This window comes from Dipteris shenzhenensis, chromosome 17 (assembly GCF_047967505.1).
Source record: "Dipteris shenzhenensis isolate YYH24624 ecotype China chromosome 17, Dip_SZ_1.0, whole genome shotgun sequence".
Lineage (NCBI taxonomy): Eukaryota > Viridiplantae > Streptophyta > Polypodiopsida > Gleicheniales > Dipteridaceae > Dipteris > Dipteris shenzhenensis.
The window spans coordinates 903,399-926,103 of NC_141612.1; positions in this window are offsets into that span (position 1 = coordinate 903,399).

Sequence of the window (22,705 nt, forward strand, 5' to 3'; positions counted from 1 at the left end):
TACTACTGGTGTTGTGACAACATGTGGAGTAGAGCTACTACTGGCTGGATCATCCAATGGTCTAGGTGTAGATCCATCGACATACTCCCATTTGTCCTGAAGTACAAGAATGATCTCCATTCAATATTTCCATGTGCCATAATTGGAGTTGTCTATCTTAGCAGATGCCTCGAGATTGTGGTTGCTAGTTGTAGACATGGTGCAAGAAATTGACTCAAATTGTCGTGAAAATCATTGTTTGAATCAACTGCAAAACACTGACTGTGGCAAGTGAAATTTGAGCTATCAGTGAAGGTAGAATTGCAATATATAATCCGATCTATTACAAGGCTTGTGGCAAATGATGTTGGGAATAGCGAAGAGGCTTTACAAGGCTAGAATAAAGTGTATAATGCCATGAAATAGCCAAATAGGCTTGACAATGATGGCACATGTGTGTGAAATCAAATCATGTGCTATCTGCCCACCAGTGATCAATCGGTTAATGCCTCTAAACACTATGAAGTCTACTGATTGAACCGATGAACGTCAGGTTTTAGGTAATGCGATGATGTGAAACCGTATGTGAGCATAAGGACTGACTCCAAGTAGGAACTAGTCAGGAATTTCGGGCATGGTTTAGATTGGCAGCTTGGAGAAATTCAAATCATCTCCTCTATGGCAATCTAGTCTACTCTAATCTAGATTTAGACCAACCATCGATCAAAGAAAAGAACATCAAATAATTTCTTTTTCTTTGGTTCTTTTTATGTGCTGGGTTAGATGCATCGACGTAGAGGCTGATGTGTGTGTAGGAAGTGGATTTGTCAGTGAGGCTCAAAGTGAGTGATACTTGCACTGAAATATGTGCATGATGTGATGAGCATATAGAGCACAAAAAATCGAGAGATTTTCCTTTTTGGAGCACCCTCAAATTCTTCCTTGATCAAGAGATACTACTTGATCTAGGTGGAGGGGCAAAAAAGGGTGCAAAGTGCTCAATGATGATGTGGCAGTCAGGGGTCACATGCAGTGATTGTGCCTGTGAAGAGGTGTTCCAATGGATCATGATGCTGATGTGTCACTTGTGTGCACATGCAGTGTGCACAATGTGCTTGCAGAGGGGTCAGAGTGCTTGACAAGGGTTTGCACCACATGGTAGCTGAGGTCGGCCTGATGATGTGGATGTTCACTGTGCCTACTGAGGTGGCAGGTGACATGGCATTGATGATGTAGTTGCTAGGCTAGAGTGATGATGTGGTAGATGCTGATGTCAGTGATGGGGTGAGGTGGCATGGAGATAAGGTGATGTCACAATCATGCCACGTGTCAACTTTTGGTCCTGTCTTCCTGGGGTGACGTGTCAATTGGATGAGGCAGCTGACAGTGGCAGATAGGACAGCCATGTGTCTGGCAATGTGGATGATAAGGCTTGTCACATGTCAAGAATGTGACAAAGCCATGTAGTGGTTGTGGTGACCTTGGGATAAGGTTTGATCTGCCTTGTGTTGGTTGTAGGTCTACCAGAATCTCTGCAAGATTTCGTCAATTTGTTCTAGCTGGTTCTGAGAGTTGGCTCTAATACCATGACAAAATATGAAGAGGGGAGAGGAGAAGAGGTGGATATGAGGAGAGAGGGAAGAGCTAGACTAAATGTACACTAAATTTTGTTGAAAATGTAGAATATATACAAACCCATTTAGGGTTAGGCTTAGGGCATCTAACCCTTTCCTTTAGAGCACTCTATATGTGTTAGTGCTATGCACATGTAATCACAAGATGTTGAGCATGGTCTCTCAACAAGCTCCCCTTGACACAAGCATTGTCGAGCCCTCCTAGATTCCCACCTAATCCATGACTTACATAACTATGGTCGACGTAACATTTTGTTCCCCTTAAGAATGGTATACATCCTGGAAAACAAAATTGGGAAACCTCTTTTGGAGATTGCTTACCCTTTCCCATGTTGAACTCTCTTCAGTCTATCTTTCCACTTTACCAAATATTCTAGCCATATTGTATGTCACTTTCTTTTTTGTTGTCTATCTAAACTTTTGTATAGTTCATGTGGTAAAGTAGTAGATTCAATTTTTTTAAAAAAAGAAAAAAGTAGCAACTTCAATAAGTTCAACTAGGACTTCATTTCTAATGAGATTATCATCATCTCCTAACTTTCTTTTTAACCTACTTACATGAAAAACTAAATGTACTCCACATCCCTCTTGCAAGGCTAATTTGTAAGCAAGCTCTCCAATTCTCCTAAGTATTATGAAAGGTCCACAATACTTAGGAGACAAATTTCGGACATTAACCTATCTTTAGGGATTTTGAAGATTCAAATACCAAACTCCAACCTTCTGCGATGGGTGTTTGCATAGCTTCTAACTCTATCTTGAGCCCTTATGATGCTATCTTTAGCTAATTTAAGCATTTGATTCATATCCTCAAGAAAGTCTCTGGCCACTTGTACCTTCTCTTTTTCGAGTCCCACTGCAACTGTAGCTCTAGGTTGAAATCCATACATCATCATGAATGGACTAACACATGTAGTTGAATGGTTGGCACTATTATATGCAATTCCAATATGGGCAAATACTATTCCCAATTAGTTTGTTGTTTACTTACATATGATCAAAGCATATCCTCAATTACCTGATTGACCTTTTTAGTGTAACCATCACTCAGTGGATGATCTACTGTGCTCATATTTAAAGGGTTTCCAAGCTCATAAACATAGCCCTCCAACCCCCCTCCAAAAATAAATGTTAAATTTGATATCGCGATCACTAACAATACTGGTTGGCAGCCCATACAATTTATAAATATGCTCCACAAATAGCCTATCTAATCCTAGAGTTTTAACCTCTAGCACCTCTTTGCTTCTTTGTGCCTTAACATTGGACTCCATACTATTGCCTAGGCCTAGGATAATCGTTAGACCCTAACCCTCTAAGCTCACCTTGATGCAAGCATTGTCGAGCCCTCTTGGTTTCCTCCCTAAGCCATGACTTATGTTATTATGGTTGATGTAACACTGTTTCTTTATATTAATTGTTCCTTTGGTCTTTGTTGTAGGTTTGGTTGACATAACACTGTTTCTTTGCATTAATTGTGCTTTTGCTCTTTGTTGTAGGTTTGGTTGAATAAGAACCATGTAGGGAGGAAGATATCGGCTGCAATTGTGTCCAACATGAGGGAGAGTTGTCGATTGGAGTGTTCGAGAATTTCTAAGAAGAGTTTGTGTGGTACTTTTGTGAGTCATATGATGTTATGTAAGGTTCCCATAGAGATTGCTATGCAGATTACTAAACATAAGAGTGTAGACACATTTTGGACTATTGATTTACAAGTTGAAGCCACTTTTAAAGTGTTAGCCAGTCCATATGATGAACATAGTAATTTATGGCAATATGGTGAATTCTGGAAGACACTTCTATGTGTTTCTAACAAGAGTCTACGTGGTACTTTTGTGAGTCATAGGATGTTATATAAGGTTCTTGTAGAGCTTGCTATGCATATTACTAGACATAAGAGTGTAGACACCTTTTGGCGATATGATCAGGCTATTGATTTACAAGTTGAGGTATCTTTTGAAGTGTTAGCCAATCCATACGAGGAACATGGTAATTTGTGGCAATATGGTGAAGTCTTGAAGAAAATCAATTATGATTATGCTTTGAAGGTGGATAGTTTTGTTTTTATCTTCTCTTTAGACGTATAATTGTATTGTGTGTTTTGTTTACTACAGGTTTTGTGTTTTTATGCTATTGGCGAGGTGTTAGACAAGCTTGTGTGTCAGGATGTGTTCTGACCTGATAGTGTTGGTGGTTTTAGGAGCTCTTCTAACAGTATTTTGGGAGTTGAAGGTGATTCCTATGTTAATGATCAAGTATGTTGTTGGACTCAATGTTTGTGCATTTTCATTGAGTTTGAATTGTTTAGATGTTGTTGCGGTTGTTCAGGATGTGAATGCTTTGCGTTCTAGATTGGCTTCTTTGGACCTTGGTGATTTTAAAGCTTTCAATGGGGATTCTATCAAGGTTCCTAGTGCATCTATCTTGGAGGGAGCTGTTGCATAGTGTGTAGTCTCTGGTGGTGACTCCATGTGAAGAGGGGATCTTGGAGGAATAATGCCGAGGGAGCTTTCCACCTCCTACCACTCCTTATGGGAGCAATACAAGCCCATGTGGTCCAATGTGTCACTCCAATGGCTCCCAGAGAGGTGACAATGTGAATCCTCAAGAGAAGAAAGGGAGAGAGGAAAAGGAGAGAGAGGAGGGAAGGGAATGCATGAAGCAAGAAGGGGGGTGAGAGGCATTCACAAGGTCAAGAACAAGAGAAACATAGAAACTCCATAGAAAAAACCTCTTGGAAAAGGAGATCTTCTATTTTTTGAACTTGCATCCATACAACTAAAGACCAAAAGTCAAACTTTCTAGTTTTTATACATAGCACCTTTTGAACGGAGGGCCAACCATACTCCTCATCACCACTCTCCCTCTTTCACATATTACAAGCACTTGGTCCATGCTCTACTGTGAAATTCCATTCTCCTGCTAGCCTTTCCTCCACTCTATCCCTTGGGGTTAACATGCCCCCCTTCCTAAAGTTGATCCATCCTTGGATCAAGTGGTCCAAAGTAGGCCGCTGGTCAGCATACAATGGATGAGGGATTGGCGGTCAAAAAGTCTTTGGGAAATTTGACAGAAGGGAAAGAGGGGCTCCCAAAAATGTGTGTCATGCATGTCCTCAAATGTCTATATATGGTGCACATGAAGATTGTGGACACGAAAGTACATGCGTGTGACTTACTTGAAAATGGGCCCTTCAGCCAAGTTGAAGACAAGCTTGTGGCAGATATTAAGATTCCTTTCTTCTAGCATTCACCATTGCATCATAATGTCTTGTAAGAAAATGATAAAGAGGCAAAAAAAAAGGATCAAGGTGACCACCGTGAGATCATGACTTTGGCGTACTTGTCCATATAATCCTTCATCTGCATAGTTAGGCTGTAAGTGGTGGCAACTACAGGAAAATTAAAGTGGGGAAAATTGTAAATGACATTGGGGTCATTCTCCCACATTTCTTGAACGAGAGACCACTTTCACCATGTGAGGCATGGGCATATAAGAGATGGATGTGGCAAGAGTGGAAAGCATTACAATAATTGAGCCAATACTCTTGCTTCTTCAAAAAGGGGACTCTCCCAGTCCGGTTGTCGTGGTAGCCTCCTATATCCTTAGGCTTATGGGTGGCCTAATTTTTCTAGAATGTCTACTTTTTTATAAAATCCATTAGAGCTCGGACCTCCATAATGTCTACAATTTTAATGTTAAAACTTTGGAGTTTGCCTTTCCACAGGCTAAGGTTCGTCTAAAAGTTTGCCTTTGTGGAGGACACGGTACCACTTAGGACCATCTACTAGGATTGCTTTTGTACAATCCTCTCCACACTTTGAGAAGTGGTTTAGCATTGTGGAAGGCTGTTGCTAAGGGAGATCATCTGGAGGTACGAATGTTGGCCACAAAATGTGATGGACTTCATCTAGAGTGAGATCATTTGGAGGGTCTTCTACGATTCTTGTAGATGCATCCGCTAACCCTAGGTTGTTCTGGTCAATGGTTGTGATAGAGACGGCTATGTAAAAGGGGTGGAAGTGGTGGGGTTAGGAACATTAAGATAAGTATTTAGAAGGGAAGCAAGCAGCTGGGATTATCGAGTGGGTGGGGGAGCTGAGAAGTGTCAAGGTGGGCATTGGAATACAAGACGGCTATGGCCATGTGAAATTGTTCTTCAGAGAGAGTGTGAGCGACATGGTCTGTTTCAAAATGGCTGAAGCTTGAGGATGTGTTGCATGGCCTCTAGGATTTTGTTATAGAGCTAGATAATACTAACTAGAGGATATTGCACAAGTTCATGGGCCAAGATATAATTATATGTTCTTTGTGCTTTCTCTCGACCACATTCACGTAGTAGCCACCCGAGATCTTTGGTTGGGATTTGGCCATGGAATTTGGGGTCCATGCCCATGTAGGGAGGTCACTTGGCTTAGAGAGTTCTAAGATTTCTAGATCATCCAAAAAAGGTGAGGACTCAAGGAGGCATCTACACCAACTACAAACATGGAGGATTATGGGGTGCAAGGGAAGATGTTGGATATCTTGGTCATCTTCAAAGTTTAGGTCATTGCTAAAAAAGGCCATAGCTAAAATGGGGTGGGCATGGATGGAGTGGCGGCGCATACCGTCAAAAAATGTAAGTGAGATGAAGGGGGTTAGTGAGATCAAGGTGGTACTAAATAGAAGAGATCCTAAGAATATTAAAGTGGAAGTGGAAGGCATCTTTCACTATACAGGATTCAAGATCATAATGCTGAGGTCGGTGGATGCATCAAGGATTTGTTTTTTCTCGACCTCATCTGGCTTGATCTCCATGGCGGGTTGGATATGAGTCGATTCTAGTAGACGGTACAATTGTTTGTACTATTCCTGATTGGAGTTGTGTAGGGCTTTGACTTGATGGTGCATTCCCAGATGTGTCTTTTCTACCTCTTTGTACTATTCTAGAGCTTGCTCGGCCTCCCAGCTCTATATAAAGAGTGTATTGGACTAGGCCATTTTTGCAGATAGTTCTTTCTCTATGGCCTCATTTCTTTCTTCCAGGGTGGTTACCAACTCCCTTACTTTTCAGGCCATTTCTTCCAACACTTCCTCAACAGCCTATGGACTGATGATTTGGTCCTTGGTAGCCTAGAGTTCCTAAGTGAGCTATTGGATTTGTCTTAGTCTTGGGCCATGCCAGTAATTAAGCACATCATGAAGCCAAAACATTGGCCCACCAAGCATTATGGGACACCACACCATACTGCAAGAAGGATTCTGCCAGCTCTCAACTCTAGCTTTAGTGACATCAACAATTGAAGAACAAGAGCAATAGTGCAGATTGCAGGAGGAGCAAGGATTGGAGCGATCCCAACAAAGACCCATGAGAATAGGTCAACAAAGTGTGACAATGCCTCTTACGGCACCACAAATGGTCACTCCCTCCCTCATGGCCTCACAGGCTTAGGTAGAGCAACAAGAGTAGCAATAAGGGGCAGACTAGTCCATGTCACAACACTATGATGACATTCCCTGATGACCTAGTTGGCCAAGGTACACAATCTCAGCAACAGGTCCTTGACCCCTCTTTTAAGGGCAAGGCCGTAGTTATAGAATCGATAGTGCCCTCCTCCACCAATTGGATAGGCATGCAAGAGGCACTTGGCCACTATGCAAACCCTGCATATGGGTCCATGTTGGAATATAGACAACTAAGGGAGCAAGCCCTAGCACACGCCAACTTGATGGAGGAGAGATTTATGGAATTCCTTATACAGGGCATCAATATAGCCCATAATGTCTTTAAGAGGTGGCATGAGATTAATGTAGAGATATCTACAACTTTTTTTTTTTCAAAGAAAGGAACCTTCTATTAATGCTTGAAAGATTTCATACAAGATAGTAGCCCCGAAAGTGTTATGGAAAAAAACCAAAAAGGCTGAAAGAAAGAAACTAGCCTGTTCCATAGAAACCCAATTCACTGCCTAGGGGATCTCTAGAACTGGGGCTAATAGCCAAGTGGGGGGACTATACAACCAATGAATCCCTCGCACAGTGAAGATGTAGAAAATACTTGCAGGCCAAGCCTTGCAAAAACGAGGACGCCTCCCGATAGTCACCCTGGAGCTTGGAGTCCCACGCTCCTAGGTGGATCGTAGAGTGTAAATGATATCCTGCCAGATGGCAACTAGGGTAGCCGAGGGTGGAACCGGGTGCTCACCCATCACAAGACTACAATGAGCCACCCAAATCTTCCAAGCCGTGATGCTGGCTACCACCACCCAAACACTGTCCTCCCTAGGAGAAGGAGGAGCTAGGATGTCAGGAGGGACTGCCTCATGGAGTGCAATCCTCTGGATGCTCTGACCATGTATCTGGTAGGATGGGGAGATCTTGTGTGTTCTCCCTCTGTCAACCAAGCCACCATCCCCAAGTGTAGCCTCTATGAAGACTCTGCAAACATGTCATGATCCTGAGGGCTCTCATCCAGATCCTCGCTGCGTTGTGAGAGCTCCATAAGCAATGTGGTATAGTCTCCAAGACACCATTGGAGCAACAATGGCACTGCCCCTCCACTTTCATCTGCTCCAACCATGGTCCAATGGGTAAGCCTTTGTGGGCGGCCAGCCAGAAGAAGTATGAGATCTTCGTCGTAGACCACAACCACATCCAAAACCTGGAGTGCACATCCCAGGGCACTCTTTGGGTCACCCAATGTCTCTCCCTCGAGGGGGTCCACCTCGATGAGTTCATCTGAATCCTCTTGCGAGTCCGTATGGTGCAGGAAAAGAAGGGCACCTCATTGACTGGCTCAGCTAGGCCACCTCTGGAGGGCCAGAACCACTCTCCCGGATCCCACTAGACCTCCCTCAGGGGTCTACCCTCCCACAACCAAAGGTGCCATCTAAAGGCATCTTGCTATGAGATACTAGGAGGGTTAATGTGCCACTCCTTCCCCAAATGTCCTACCACTCTGATCATCTGCCAGTGTATCCCATCGAGACTTCCATCCCTCTCAGGGTCCCTCTCAGTGAGTGGCTGAAGTAGGCCTCCAGGTTCTACACGGAAGAAGCTGGGGTGTGTGTTGCTGTGTTGCATCAACATTCTTAAGGGAATGCCAGTACGGGAAAACTGCCCCAACCATCTGCTGTCTCTCCAAACATGAATCCCTTCCCACTAGGACTCAAGAATGGCTAAGTCAATCTCGCCCATCTGCTGCCCTATCCCTCGCAGATGTGCTAAGGCATCAAGCCTTGCCTCTGTCTCCATAGGTAGTCTGCTCCAACGGCCGAAGGACCTTGTTGGACCATTGTCTCATTATGCCCAACCAATGTGAGTCTGCTGTTCAAGCATACGTCCCTCTTGATCCTGATTTGTGGGTGCCACATAAGGGGCTGGTGCTCAAACTCCTCTTTGCATCTAGGTGAAGCACGGATGAGACCCCCTACCAATCTCTGCTATACCCTATGAAGACTCCTCATAAGGGGGGAGCCCTTCCCCGTAAAGGGGGCCTCTAAGAAGATCCAATGTGAAGGTTGCCACTATCCCCTAGTGTGTGGGGTGTTCCTGAGAAGCCCTTGCGCTAAGAGGAGCTTCCAAGGCTCTGCATCTGGGGTGAGGCCACAAACCACCAACTTGCCTAGAAGGGCCCTGCTTTGCATCTTTGGATCAATGACACCCAAGCTTCTTAGTCCCTGCGGCATGATCACCGTCTACCAAGCTACTCGAGCCCTGGTATTCCTCGTGCCATCTGAACCTACCCAAAGGAAGTTCCATACCAACTCTCAAAACTGCCCAATGCATCCTCTGTGAAAGCACCAGCAGGAGGCGATATACTAGGCCATGGCAAGGACCTGGTTTGCCACTAAGGCGCGATAAGAAGTAACACAGCTCTCCCAAATCCTTCATCTCAAACTTCTGCTTCAATAGCATTTTCACATGAAGGATATCTTCATCACTATCACCTGTGATGATCAAATCATCAACATAAATGACAAGCAGCATAATACCTTTCTTTGGCTTTCTCACATTAATTGAGAAATTTGCCATGGAAATCTGAAAGCCAATAGTGACAAGATACTATCCTATCTTATCATACCATGCTCTGGGTGCTTGCTTCAAGCCATACAAGGCTTTCTTCAACCTGTAAACAAACTCAGAATGAACAACATGCACATAACCTGGTGGCTTCTCCATATAGACCTCTTTTTGCAAATCACCATGCAAGAAGGCATTCTTTACATCCATCTGATGTAAAGGCCATCCCTTTGATGCAGCCATAGCAATGATTGCTCTTACGGTTGCCATTCTTGCAACCAGACTTAATGTTTCTTAATAATCAATGCCATATATCTGTGCATACCCCTTGACAACTAATCTTGCCTTGTATTTGCTCACAGAACCATTTGCATTGTGCTTCACCTTATAAACCCACTTGCAGCCAATTGCATAGTTGTCTTTAGGCAAAGGCACCAATTCCCATGTAGCATTTGCTTCCAAGGCATCCATTTCTTCATCCATGGCTTTAAAAGCTTTGAAATGCCCAAAGACTTCACTTTTCTTTTTCATAAAATGCACCCAAACTTTTCTGCTGTAGTCATCAATAAAAGTGACAAAATAATGAAGCCTCCAATAGATGCAGCTTTAGTAGTCCACACATCAGAGTGGATTAATTCCAATGGCCTCTTACTCTCTTGATCATGTCTAGGAAATGGTTTCCTTGCCTGTTTTCCAAATTGACAGGCTTCACATACCTTATGCATTTCTGCAACCTTGAACTTAGGCAATCCTGCAACAATATTTTCGGCTTGCATTAATTTAAGTCACTATGCATTAACATGACCAATGCGTTTATGCCAGATATCAATATCTGCAACTACACCGGTCCCCTACGCAAACATTGTTGCACTCAATTCAGGCATGTCCACATCCTACGTAAACATCCTACCCTTCTTCTTCCCTTTTGCTATCAAGCGACCTTTATTTTTCATATCCTCAACAAAGCATCCATGAGGATTAAATCTGACTTGCAAGCCCTGCTCAACCATTTGACCAATAGAAACCAGGTTCTTGGTGATATTCGGGACATGAAATACATCAGACAGGTATTTCTTTTTTCCATCCTACATAGACAAAGGAATTTTACCAATCTGCACAATAGGATGTACAATATCATCACTAGTCTCCACAAATCCTGGTCTTCCATTTTCCTTGCATCCTGCATCCATTCTACATGACCTGTCATGTGGTTTGACGCACCTGAGTCAACATACCACACATCATTGCTTTCTTCTACACTTGTCACAGAATTGGTCATGTGCTACACCATAAACAGATGCTCATTCCTGTCATCACCCTGTCTACTAGACGATGCATAATTGCATGGCTGCAATTTTCCATTCATGATGTCATTCTACTTTTTGTAGTAGTCTTTAGCCATATGACCCATTTTACCACAATAGTAGCATTCAACATTCCGAAATTCACTTGACCCTTCCCCAGAAGGATTGCCACAATGTTGACGATCCGGTTCCCTCACCGACTGACTCATAAATGCTTGGTTCACAACCCAATCCACTGCTATGCTTGATGAAGTTGCTCACTCTTGGAATCCTAAAGTGGAGTTGCTCGGGTGCAGAACAAGTTCCAACATATAAAACACTTAGAGGTCAGGGTTAGCTATTGGAGAAGAACTGTGTGACGGCAGGAGAATACCGAGTCATGAACACACTTAAACATTTAAACAGTGGAGTATACATAACAAAATTGAATTGCATAAATAATCCATTGATCCTTCACTTCTATTGATTCAAACTCTCTTGATCCAACCAAGACGCCTTAACTTGCAGTGAACACTCCCTATCCTAGCAAACTCAAGTCAAAGGAAGAGAACTATGCTTACTACTCTCTTGTTCTCTTCTCTACCTGTTACAACCACATCACTACCTAAGGAACTACCTTCCAAAATAGTGTACACTTTGTGTGCCAACATCCATCCACTGATTGGTTGTGTTGCCACGCACAACTATTAGCCTAGCCCCAAGGGCTAACATTCTCAAAATCCAACGAACAAAGTATGGACCAAGAACTGGTTACTTCATCAATTTCTAGCATAGAGCTAGCCCAAGCATGGGAAATATTCAACAGCATGAAGATAATCCTTACATTTGCTAAGTGTATTCCCATGAATTCTTCACCCATGAAATTAAGGAATCTGAAGAACACCCAAAGGAAGTAGATTCCTTAGTTACCATTCCTATCATTGATACACTTGTAGTGGATGGTGGATGGTGGTTTAGGAGTTAACATTACCATCAAAGTCAATAAATAGACTATACCAAGTCTGATCATGGATGGTGGTTTAGGAGTTAACCTTATTTCTGAAGACATTGCAAAATGGCTGAAGTTTAAGACATTCAAGCCATCTCCCTTTTGAGTGTGAATGGTAAATCAATGACCATTTGACCCCAAAGGTATGTTATTGGATGTGATTTGCTCACTACACAGTTAGTCTCATTGCCATTACCATGGAGCAAAATGCCTATCCTATATTGTTGGGATGGCCTTGGATTAAGAGTGCTAAGGTGCTACATGATTGGGAATCAGAGGAAATGAGGAGGAAAATATCATTAAAACTAATATCAAGGAAGTGTGCATTCCTAATTACCCCCGAAAGGTACCGAGCAACATTCAGCCTAAGGATTTGGAAGTTACAGATCCATTTCCTCAAGATGTGGAGTCATGCTTAATGGAATTGTAGATGCTTCTTATTGGTGAAATTGATATTTTCCATGTGGCTGTTGATATATCAAGCAGCAATTGAAGATCGAGCAAACTGCAAAACAAAATATCTATTTCCAAGAAACTTTGCCTGAAGATATTGAAGGGGAAAGAGAACTGGTAGAGACATCGGTCACTATTACATGACTCAAAACTAATCAGCTAGTTCCCAAGCCAATGCAAGGACTCAAATCATGGATGACAAGCCTACAACTATTGTGGTAAGTGCCAATCTTATGACCGAGCAACTCCAGACTGTAAAAGAACTTTCACTAGGTACAAGGATATTTTTACGTGGAATTACACTTATCTTTGACAAATCCCACACGAGTTATGTCAACATAGAATTCCATTGGTAATGGATGCCAAACCAATCTAGCAACAAAGATATAGAATGAATCCAAATTATTCCAAGAAAGTGAAAGCTAAACTAGATCACCTTCTTCAAGCAGGATTCATTTATGCTATTTATTGAAGTGATTGGTTATTTCCCATTGTGGTAGTGCCAAAGAAGAATGGTAAACTCTGAGTATGTGTGGATTACCAAAAATCAAGTGCTCAAACTATTCCTGACCCATTTCCAATTATACCATTTACAGATGGGATCTTAAATCAGGTTGCAAGACATAAAATGTGTCCATTTGTGGATGGTTATAGTGGCTATAGTCAAATCATTGTAGCTCTAGAAGATCGATCTAAGCCTGCCTTTATTATAGAATCGGGTGCTTATGCAACTTGAGTTATGACTTTTGGGTTAAGAAATGCACCATCAACATTTTAGAAGTTTCTGGTAGAAACTTTTCAGGATTACCTGACTGAGTTCATAGCCATTAATTTGGATGATTTCTTTGTGTACTCTATAGATGAAGATCATTTGTGCTTTTTAGAAAAAGTGTTTCAGCATTGTAGGCAAGCAAGCATTTCACGTAATCTAGCCAAGAGTGCTTTTTGTGTTTCAGTTGGTAACTTACTTGGGGCATGTGATTTCACAAGATGGTATTTGAACTAATCCAGGTAAAATTCATGCCATTCAATAAATGTTAGAGCCAAAAAATTTGACGCAATTACATCCTTTTGTGAGCTTTATCAATTTTTACCAGCATTTCATAAAAGATTTTTCCAAGATTGCAGCTCCGATATATGAATTAACTAAGAAGGATGCCAATATTGAATGGACTACTCAATTTTCTATTGTATTTGATGACTTAAAAAGTTAAGCTATAGCTACACATATTTTGAGGCAACCTCAATGGGATGTCCTTTTTAATGTGCATGTTGATGCCTCAAGATATGCGTTAGGGATTATATTCACACAACCAGATGGTAGATTGGATAACCCAATGTATTATGCCAGTCAATTGTTGACACCTACAAAATCTAATTATAGCACTATTGAGCGTGAAGCTCTGGGCATGATATTTAGTATATGAAACTAATGCATCAATCCATTTATTTTCTATGTCAATCATCAGGCTTTGCTCTATTTGATCAATGAAACTATCACTCAAGGATGCCTTGTGCGTTGGATGCTTCTTTTATAGAAATTAAATTTTAAAATCATTCATAAGCCTGATAAAACATATGTGGGGGCTGATTTCTTGTCTTGGCTACCTGCACTATAAGAAACTCAAGGGGTTGTTACTGAGCTTCTAGATGGTGAGCTCTTGCACTCAATTACTATGAAAATGAGTATGCCGAAATGATGGATTATTTGTCTCATGGAACATTTCCTAATAGTATGCTGAGAGACAAACACATGCAATTAGCCTTGAAAGCTTGGAAATTCACCTTAATGTGTGGTCATCTTTATCATAACAATGTGCTGATGGTGTTCTATGTTGATCAGTTTTGCCACATGAATGTGCTATAGTCTTACAAGAAGCTCACTTAGGCCCATTCGGTTGACACTTCCAGGGTGAATTGATAGCCTAAAAAGTATTACAGACAGGTCTATGGTGGGGAACTGTGTTTAAAGATGCTCAAATGTATGCAATGAGGCATAAGCCAAGGCACTATCCGTCTTTTGCCAAATCATTCTATGTTTGTTGAGATAGGTGTAAAGGTTTCTCTCCAATGGAACAAGTTTCCACTCTACCTAGTTTTGAGATAGCCACTCAGACTTTCCCTGAATGGGCTTTTGAGGCTGAGCCCATTTTGGAAGGACATGATATCATCCCTATCGCAACCCCGGTACCTAAAGTCTTATAACATATACTTAGACAACACCAATTTTCTATCTAATATAGGGCCCTACAACAAATCAAGTGGGTAGATCCTAATCCTCATGCCCTGCCTCAGCCTCTCCATGTGATACTTGGGCCAATAACCCCAAAGTTTCTATATATGCCTATGCATGTTGAAATTTTAAACTTTTTGTGACCAAGCAGCTCATAAACACGACATTGATAAGGCAATAAGGCATCTTCTCACAGCTCAAATCCATGAATTGCCATGCCCTACTATGTTGACTCTGCACACTATTACGTGCAACTACTTAGGGAGATCAAGAAGTTACTTGGCATCCATATTACAGAAGCAACGGCCATGCATGATAATATTCAAGATCTTTGCAAGGACCCGAGATTCAAGTGGCAAGAAGGAGTCACCACATCTAGAAGATATATGACTCATTTTGATAATGCCTTCAACATTTCTAACCCCTCCGAGGACCCCCTTGTCAAGCTGCTTTGGTCGTTGATTGGCTGAAAGACCCTGAGAGGCCTCCCATTGACATTCGTGCACTATATCCTTGGCCTCAATTGGATCAAAGACCAAGGCTGAATCCTTTTAATCCCCCATATCCTAGGCCATCTTTCTCCCAAGCTCCTCCAAATGATGCCCTTGGTCCTTCCTCTAGTGCCCCTCCATGACAAAGGTGTAGCCCCATGTGACAACCTCATGGCTTCAACCCTCGTGCATATACATTCAAGCAGCACCTAGTACCAGCTAGCCCCAAACTGTGAGGGTTCCGGTTGTAGAAATCCATTAGGGGAATTTTGGACTCAAAAAGGGACTCTTGCATTAGGCCCTTAAGATTTCCTTAACCTCAAGATTAACAAACTAGCCTATGGGGATTCCTCCTCCTCCCAAGATATCCGCATAAACCCCTTTCTCTTCTCAACCTCTTCCTCTTCAAAGCTACCCCTTCCTCTTCTCAACCTCTTCCTTTTCTCAACCTACCCCCACAAAGTTATTCCTCCTCTCAAGCTATAACTGTGAACCTCTTCCTCCTCTCAACCTCTTATTCTTCTTTTCTTGCTCACCATCTCCCTCCACCTCTCTCCTCACCACATGGCCACCACAAATGAGAAACGTGCAAGGCACTTGGAGGCACTATTCTTGTAGTATGGCAAGATCTTGAAAGGCATTACTACCATGAGCACATCTTGCTCCAAGATTGTATGGAGTGGACATGGATCCCGACTACCAGGAATGATTGATGAAGAGGTTCTAATGGAGGCAACTACAGATATATAGGAAATGATTAAAGAAAAGGGGCACATACCGATTCCAGACCCCTCCCACCTAGGAGTAGCTATATCCCTTGTCTTGCCAGCCTCCATGTTCTTATGTCACCTTCTCTCCTCATTATGAAAGATAAAAACTTTTTTTGAAGAATTCTCCGTGTTCAAAGTTTGTTTGCCTTCTTTGTCGGCCCCCTCCTAGGGGCAGCTACATGCCTTGTCTTGCTAATCTCCATGTGCTTATGTAACCTTCTCTCCCCATTATGAAATACAAAAACTTTTTTTGAAATTTCTCCACATTTGAGTTTTGTCCACATTCTTTGCGGAGGTCAAATTTAGTTATTTTATCAAAGTCATGGCAAAGCACCTGTCTTGTTAGTATCTACATTAACATAGACCAAACTCGGAGATTTCATACTATATAGTTATTAGGCGAGAGAGAGAGAGACAGAGAGAGAGAGTACAAGTGGTGTGAGACAGAGAGAGTAGAGGGAGGGGAAGATAGGGGGGGGATGTAAGGAAGAATATAGGGGTGGTGTGTGTGTGTGTGCGCGCGCACGTGCGTGCGCAAGTGCATGTGTGTGCATGCGTGCATGCATGCGTGTGTGTGTGTGTGTGTGTGTTCTTGAATTAATGATTTTTAGTAAATATGAGAGGGAGAGAGAGAGAGAGAGAGAGAGAGAGAGAGGTGGGGGATGTAAGGAAGAAAATAGGGGTGGTGTGTGTGTGTGTTCTTTTAAATGATTCATTAGTATCGTGGTTAATAAGCCTCATGGATAAATACAATTGACTTAGTGATGGTATCATGAATAACCTTTGTCCAATGTTAGGGTTGATTTTTGAGCTGAGAGGGAGGTATTTAACTTGGATGTCTAGATCAAATCATAAGAAATGGCTTAATAAAAGTACATTTGATTAGATAGACAAGGAATATATTTAGACAATTGTGACATTGTCCTCTAGGGAGATATCACCACCATCAAAAAAGGTGCAACTAGTTTTAGGATAGAATGATTTATTACTCTCATATCACAAACGCTTAGCCATAATTTTTTATGTAGCAAGTGCATGGATTTCATAAAATCGTTCTACTTTGTTCGAGAGAGAGAGTTCAAAAGTTTTAAATTAGTTGAGAGGGAAGCTCAAAGGAGGATCCTTGGGGGATCTCTTAATTATAAATGCCAAGAGTGATTAGGACTTCTTAAATTGGAGGTCAAAGTCAAAGATAATAATACAAGATCACTATAGGCCTTCAAAATGAAATGCCTTATGGGTTTTGATAATAATATTATTTGTAGATCTTAGGGAATGTAGTAGGGATTTAAAAACACACAGATAGAACACTAAATTGATATCCACTTCCATTGAAGACAATGGGGTGAAATTTGGCTAAAGAAATGGTGAATTCTTGGAAACTATGAGTAGCCAATTCACATCATACCAACCTTGCAAAAAAACAAATCACTCAACCACTAGAAAAAAATCACAAATCCAACTAAAATTCTTCAAAAAGGCACATACAATAGCTCATATATTGTTTATATGTTGAAGGAATATAGCATGAATGTTATCATTCTTGGTGTTAATGGAAATAACATGCCAATTTAACTATTTGAAGTAGAAAATAAGATCACACTCACTAATCCAAACAAGGTTATGCAAATGGCCAACTTGATACCTCTCCAACATCATCTTATGGTCCTTGTTGAGACACTCTTGAAACCTACAAAACTAGATTTTTGATTGCACATAAATAGAAGAATATAAGCATGCAATTTGGGTAAATAAAATTTCAAAAAGACATCACTGAAGATGATCCCCAAATAGATGTCCACCTTAGACAAATTGGATGCAATTCACACATTACAACTCCAAGCCACCATAAACATAACAAGCAAAAGATAAAGAAAATCAATTTTATAATCGATGAGGATGGAAAGAAGTAAAATTCAGCACCAAAAAGCCTTGCTTTAGGCCAACAATGGTACTCTTATCCCTATGACACCTTGAGTTACCAAAGTACTCAAAGCCCTTATACTCTTACAAAAGTAGGATTCTTGAAAGGGCCAACATATCTAGGATGTGATCAAGTGGGAGAAATCGACGGTGATTCTCATAGATGACCTTATTCAACACATCTGCTCGTGAAGCAACTAGCAAAGGACCACAAACAAGACATGCATGGTAACCCGTTGTAGTGAGACCTAAACAATAGATGCAATTGCATAAGCAAGGTGGGTTTAGGGTGCCACATTTGAAGTCTCGTTGACGAGGGAGGCCTGCTCACTTTGCTTGCTTTACAGTAAACTCGCCGTTCTTTCTTACTTTATTTCTTTTAAAGGGATCAATACTATTGTCGATGTTATTCATGATGATGGCTCTATGCTTCCCTTTTCTCTGGTAGCCACACAGTATGGTTTGGGTTCTCATTATCGTACTTTGTGGTAGCAAATCATTTGTATGCTTTCGCCTTTGGTTCCGATTCCCCCTTTGGAAAATGTTGAAAGCCACCCCATCCACTCTAGTAGAAGAAGCATGGAATCTTTTCCTATCCTTACCATCCCCATAAATTCCTTGATTAGTTCCCCTCATGCAATGTGGGAATTCATGGTGAAGCATATTTTAAATGGCAAAGGTCTTTGGAAAATTGTGGATGGGAGAGGAGACTCGTCCTTTAATGTGCCTGCAACAACACCTATGTAAGGAGATTCATCTAGTTCCTCCAATACTACTTCCGCTATCTCATCAAAGGAGCAAAGAACTTTGACAAGAACAATGGATAAGCCATGTCAATGATAGTGAATTGAGTCGAGAAATTGGTGATGCATAGTCTCAAATCTTGCAAATTGGCAAAGGATGCATGGGATAAACTAGCTAGTATGTGCACTGTTAAGAATGAGGCCAGATTATTGGCATTGGAAACTCAACTCAAGGAGTTGAAATGCAGGATAATCAATTTATTCTTGAGCACATAACTAAATCAACTAATCTATGTGATCAATTTGTAGCCAAAGATGAAAGCATTGGGAATAAGAAGATAACTTCAGTTACACTGAATAGTCTTTACCCCTACTATCATATATTTGTCACTTCACTGAATATTACTCTTTGGGTTGCTCTTGTCTCATTTGATGATGTGGTAAGGACTATTGTTGCAAGAAGAGCACTTGAATAGTAGCATAATCGTAACCTTGCAAGACGCTTAATTTCTTCTGAACAGGATTATGCTATCTAAGACAAAATAAAGGAGAAGAAAATGCATCACAAGCCCGCCAAGGCTTAATAACACCAGTCACAAAAAGTCCCTAATAGATGGCAACCAAAGGGAAATGCCTCAAGAATAGAACCCACTAAGTCTTCATCTGATACAAAACCTTTTAAAGGTAATTGTCATTATTATGGGCTGCTTGGTCATACTACTTCCCGATATCAAAAAACATATGCTGATTCACTCAAGAAAGACAAGGCAAATGTTGCTACAACATCTGATGATGACACACATGCAACAAGTGGTCAAGTCATGGTTGGAGTGCAGGATGATGATGACACACATGCAACTACCATTGCAGTGTAGGGTGCCTAGTGTATTGATAATGGAGCTACCAAACATATGACTCCTTGTAGGGAGTGGTTTAAAGAATTTTCTCCATATGTGGGTAGATTTGTGGCATGTGCCAATGATACAAGGCAATACAAGGCAAGGGGTATTTGGTACTAGTGATATTCCCATGTGGTTGCCCAATGGCAAAGCACAATTCATTTGCAATGTGTGGCATGTGCCAAGACTTAAGAGGAATCTTATTTATGTGCCAACAGTTAGAGTTAACAACACATGCTCATTGAATTTTAGGATTTGCAATGCAAGATCGAGGATCCCACAAAAAATATGGCACTGGTTGCTACAAGCACATTCACTAATGGTGTGTATATACTTGATGCTAAGCCTATTTTTGCCCAAGCTATGGCAACAAGTGTCACTAATCTAACATCTCTTTGGAATGCATGGTTTGGGCACATAAATATTTGCATCTTGCAATACATGTCTAAACATAACATGGTGCAGGGGATGCCCAAGCTTATGGGCACAAAATCTAAAATTTGTGAGGATCGTGTCATGGGCAAAATGCATAGATTGCCCTTCCCTTTGGATGGAGCTAGGAGAGCTATAAAGAAACTAATGATGGGTAGTTAGGACAATCATCCATCAGCACAGCTAACATGCATCATCTAAAAATCAAATCAAATATGCTCCTAAAAGGATAGAATAAAAAATCACAAACACAAGCAACAAAAGACACAAATAAAAAAAGAACAATAAAAAACAAAGCTAAATTGGAGTACTGAAAGAGCTACCCCCTAAAGTACAAAGCAAGAAATAGACCATGCGAGAAGGAATACCAACAAATCCTATAGCACCAATAATGATACATGACACAATGCACCCCAGCATCACACTCACATAAGACAACACTTACAATACACAATACTTGGCAAGCTAACATGATACACCCTTTATAATCACCCAAACTCAACTTGTGATTAATAAATTCATACCACAAAGAATCAACAAACCAAAACTTATTGTGCTAATTTGTTGCCTATAAAAACACTACTAAAGCACTCAATGCCTCATTGCCTCAAACCCAAAACTTACAAATGGTGACCATGATCAACACATGACAATTTCATTCCCTCCCTTTGAGCCTTGAATATTAAAAAAGGGATTAAGTCAACATTTTGGTCTCAAGAACTAGTTAAAGATGAACTCCATTTGCTTGTTTTGTCCTAGGAAACCCTCCTTTGATTGCTTTCCTATAATCATGAATTCTCCTTTGTGTGAATCAATATTGACTCTCAATCATGTAGGGGAAATCCTAGGCTACTAAAAATGAAGATAACCATGAGGTGACCACTTGGTCCTAGTATGAGTATTGTTTACATTGACTATTGACTTGATATGAGTATGACAATTCTGCATTTTCTACGTAAAAACTTAACCAACCTAAGTACATAGTGGAAAATCAAAAACTTGAAGGGACTGACTTGTTCAAATGGTCCACTCTCATATGGCCACCTCTTCGGCTTAAACTCCTTATAGTCTTCCCCTCGCACCATCCTCCCCATCACAAGTGCAGGCCTATGGTTCTCATCGCTAGATTGAGTGCATTTTGTGAAATCAAATATACCTTTATACCATCTATCATCATTGGGTGGGTGCTAACTTTGAGTCAAGTCAAGTGGGTGATGTCAATTCAGCTATTGGTTTCATTTGCCAATGTTCGTGGTTTGATGGGATATATAGAATTCTACTCCTTGTTTCAACTACCTCATGTGTAGCAATTTGGTCTATTGATGTCGATCCAATGTCAGTGATATCAAGCTATGATTTGAAAGGTTTGAATGCTGGATACACAGTCCTTTCATTTAGAAAGGCAATAATCCTATAAAGCCAATAGGCGTACATACAATTGATAGGGAATCTTTATATTCATGTGACTTTAACTCAAAACATCGATTCAATCACCATTGAAGAGTGTTGAGGTTAGGCAAATTGGCGAGACCAAGTATCTGGATGGTCCTCGCCTATGTTGAAAAGGAGTCTCATCCTTAGACTTGTCCAAGTCCCCTCTAAGTCAGGAACTTTTCCAACAATAAAGCTTAAAAAATATTCAAGATATATTTTTCCAAGGTCTACAACTATGTATTGGCATGAGGGCTTTGGCCATGGATATACGAATTATGGTTTCATTTGCCAATGTTCATGGTTTGACGGGATATATAGAATTCTACTCCTTGTTTCAACTACCTCATGCGTATATCTAGATGGTCCTTGCCTATGTTGAAAAGGAGTCTCATCCCTGTCTCGTCCTTAGACTTGTCCAAGTCCCCTCTTAGTCTGGAACTTTTCCAGCAATAAAGCATTGAAAATATTTAGCCAAGGTCGACAACTATGTATTGGCATGAGGGCTTTGGCCATGCATATACGAATTATGGATCTTAGCCATAAGCATGACAAGCTAGCTAAGTAGTCCATTGCCTCCCTAGAGGAGGGGATGTTCATGGTATGGTATATGCATATATATTGGCCTATGGCTATGTGCCCTGGGGTGAGCTGGTAGAGTGAGATATATGGTGGGGTGGTGAGTTTCAGATGGTGCTTATAAGGGTTTGTTCCTAGCTTTTGGTTTGGTGGCACATATTCCAAGGTGACTTGTTGAGCCATGACCTTGCATTTTCTCCTCAATGTGCTCTTCCATCATCACACTTACTCCCATTGTCTCCATGGTCCATATCCCCACCTCCCCTTAGGTTGCAATGTTCATCTTCATTGCCACGGTTTCTCCTGACCCCAACCCCGACCTCCTTCGTGTCCAATGATGGAAGCGAGGACCTTTCTTTGCGCCTCCTCAACATGTGGATATCACGCTTGCAAAAATGAAGTTCTTTCTTAAACATAATCATCTGTACCAGTTTGTGAAGCTTCTGTGGGCGGAAGCATGGGATTTGGCATTGATGAAATGAGGTAATGGAGAGTTACACCACTGCAGATCATAGCCTGTGTTTTAATCATCGGAATGCTATATTCGGTGAAGATGATATACACTATTAGGAGACTCACAAGGGGAGTTGGTTTGTGGTATTAGAGCACTATATCATTATCATTGTTCCTAGCTTTTTAGAGGAGGACTTGTTTGTGGTATTAGAGCAGTATATCTTGTAACCAATTGTAAACTAATTTGCTTGTATTGATTTCCATTATGATGCAAAGCGTGGATTACCAAGACATTGTCCTATTTGTCACCTAAGCATTGACTCTCAAAGTTTTCTACGTTCCACAAATTGTTCGAAAAGTTTAAATATAAAAATTAGCTCCCTATTTGT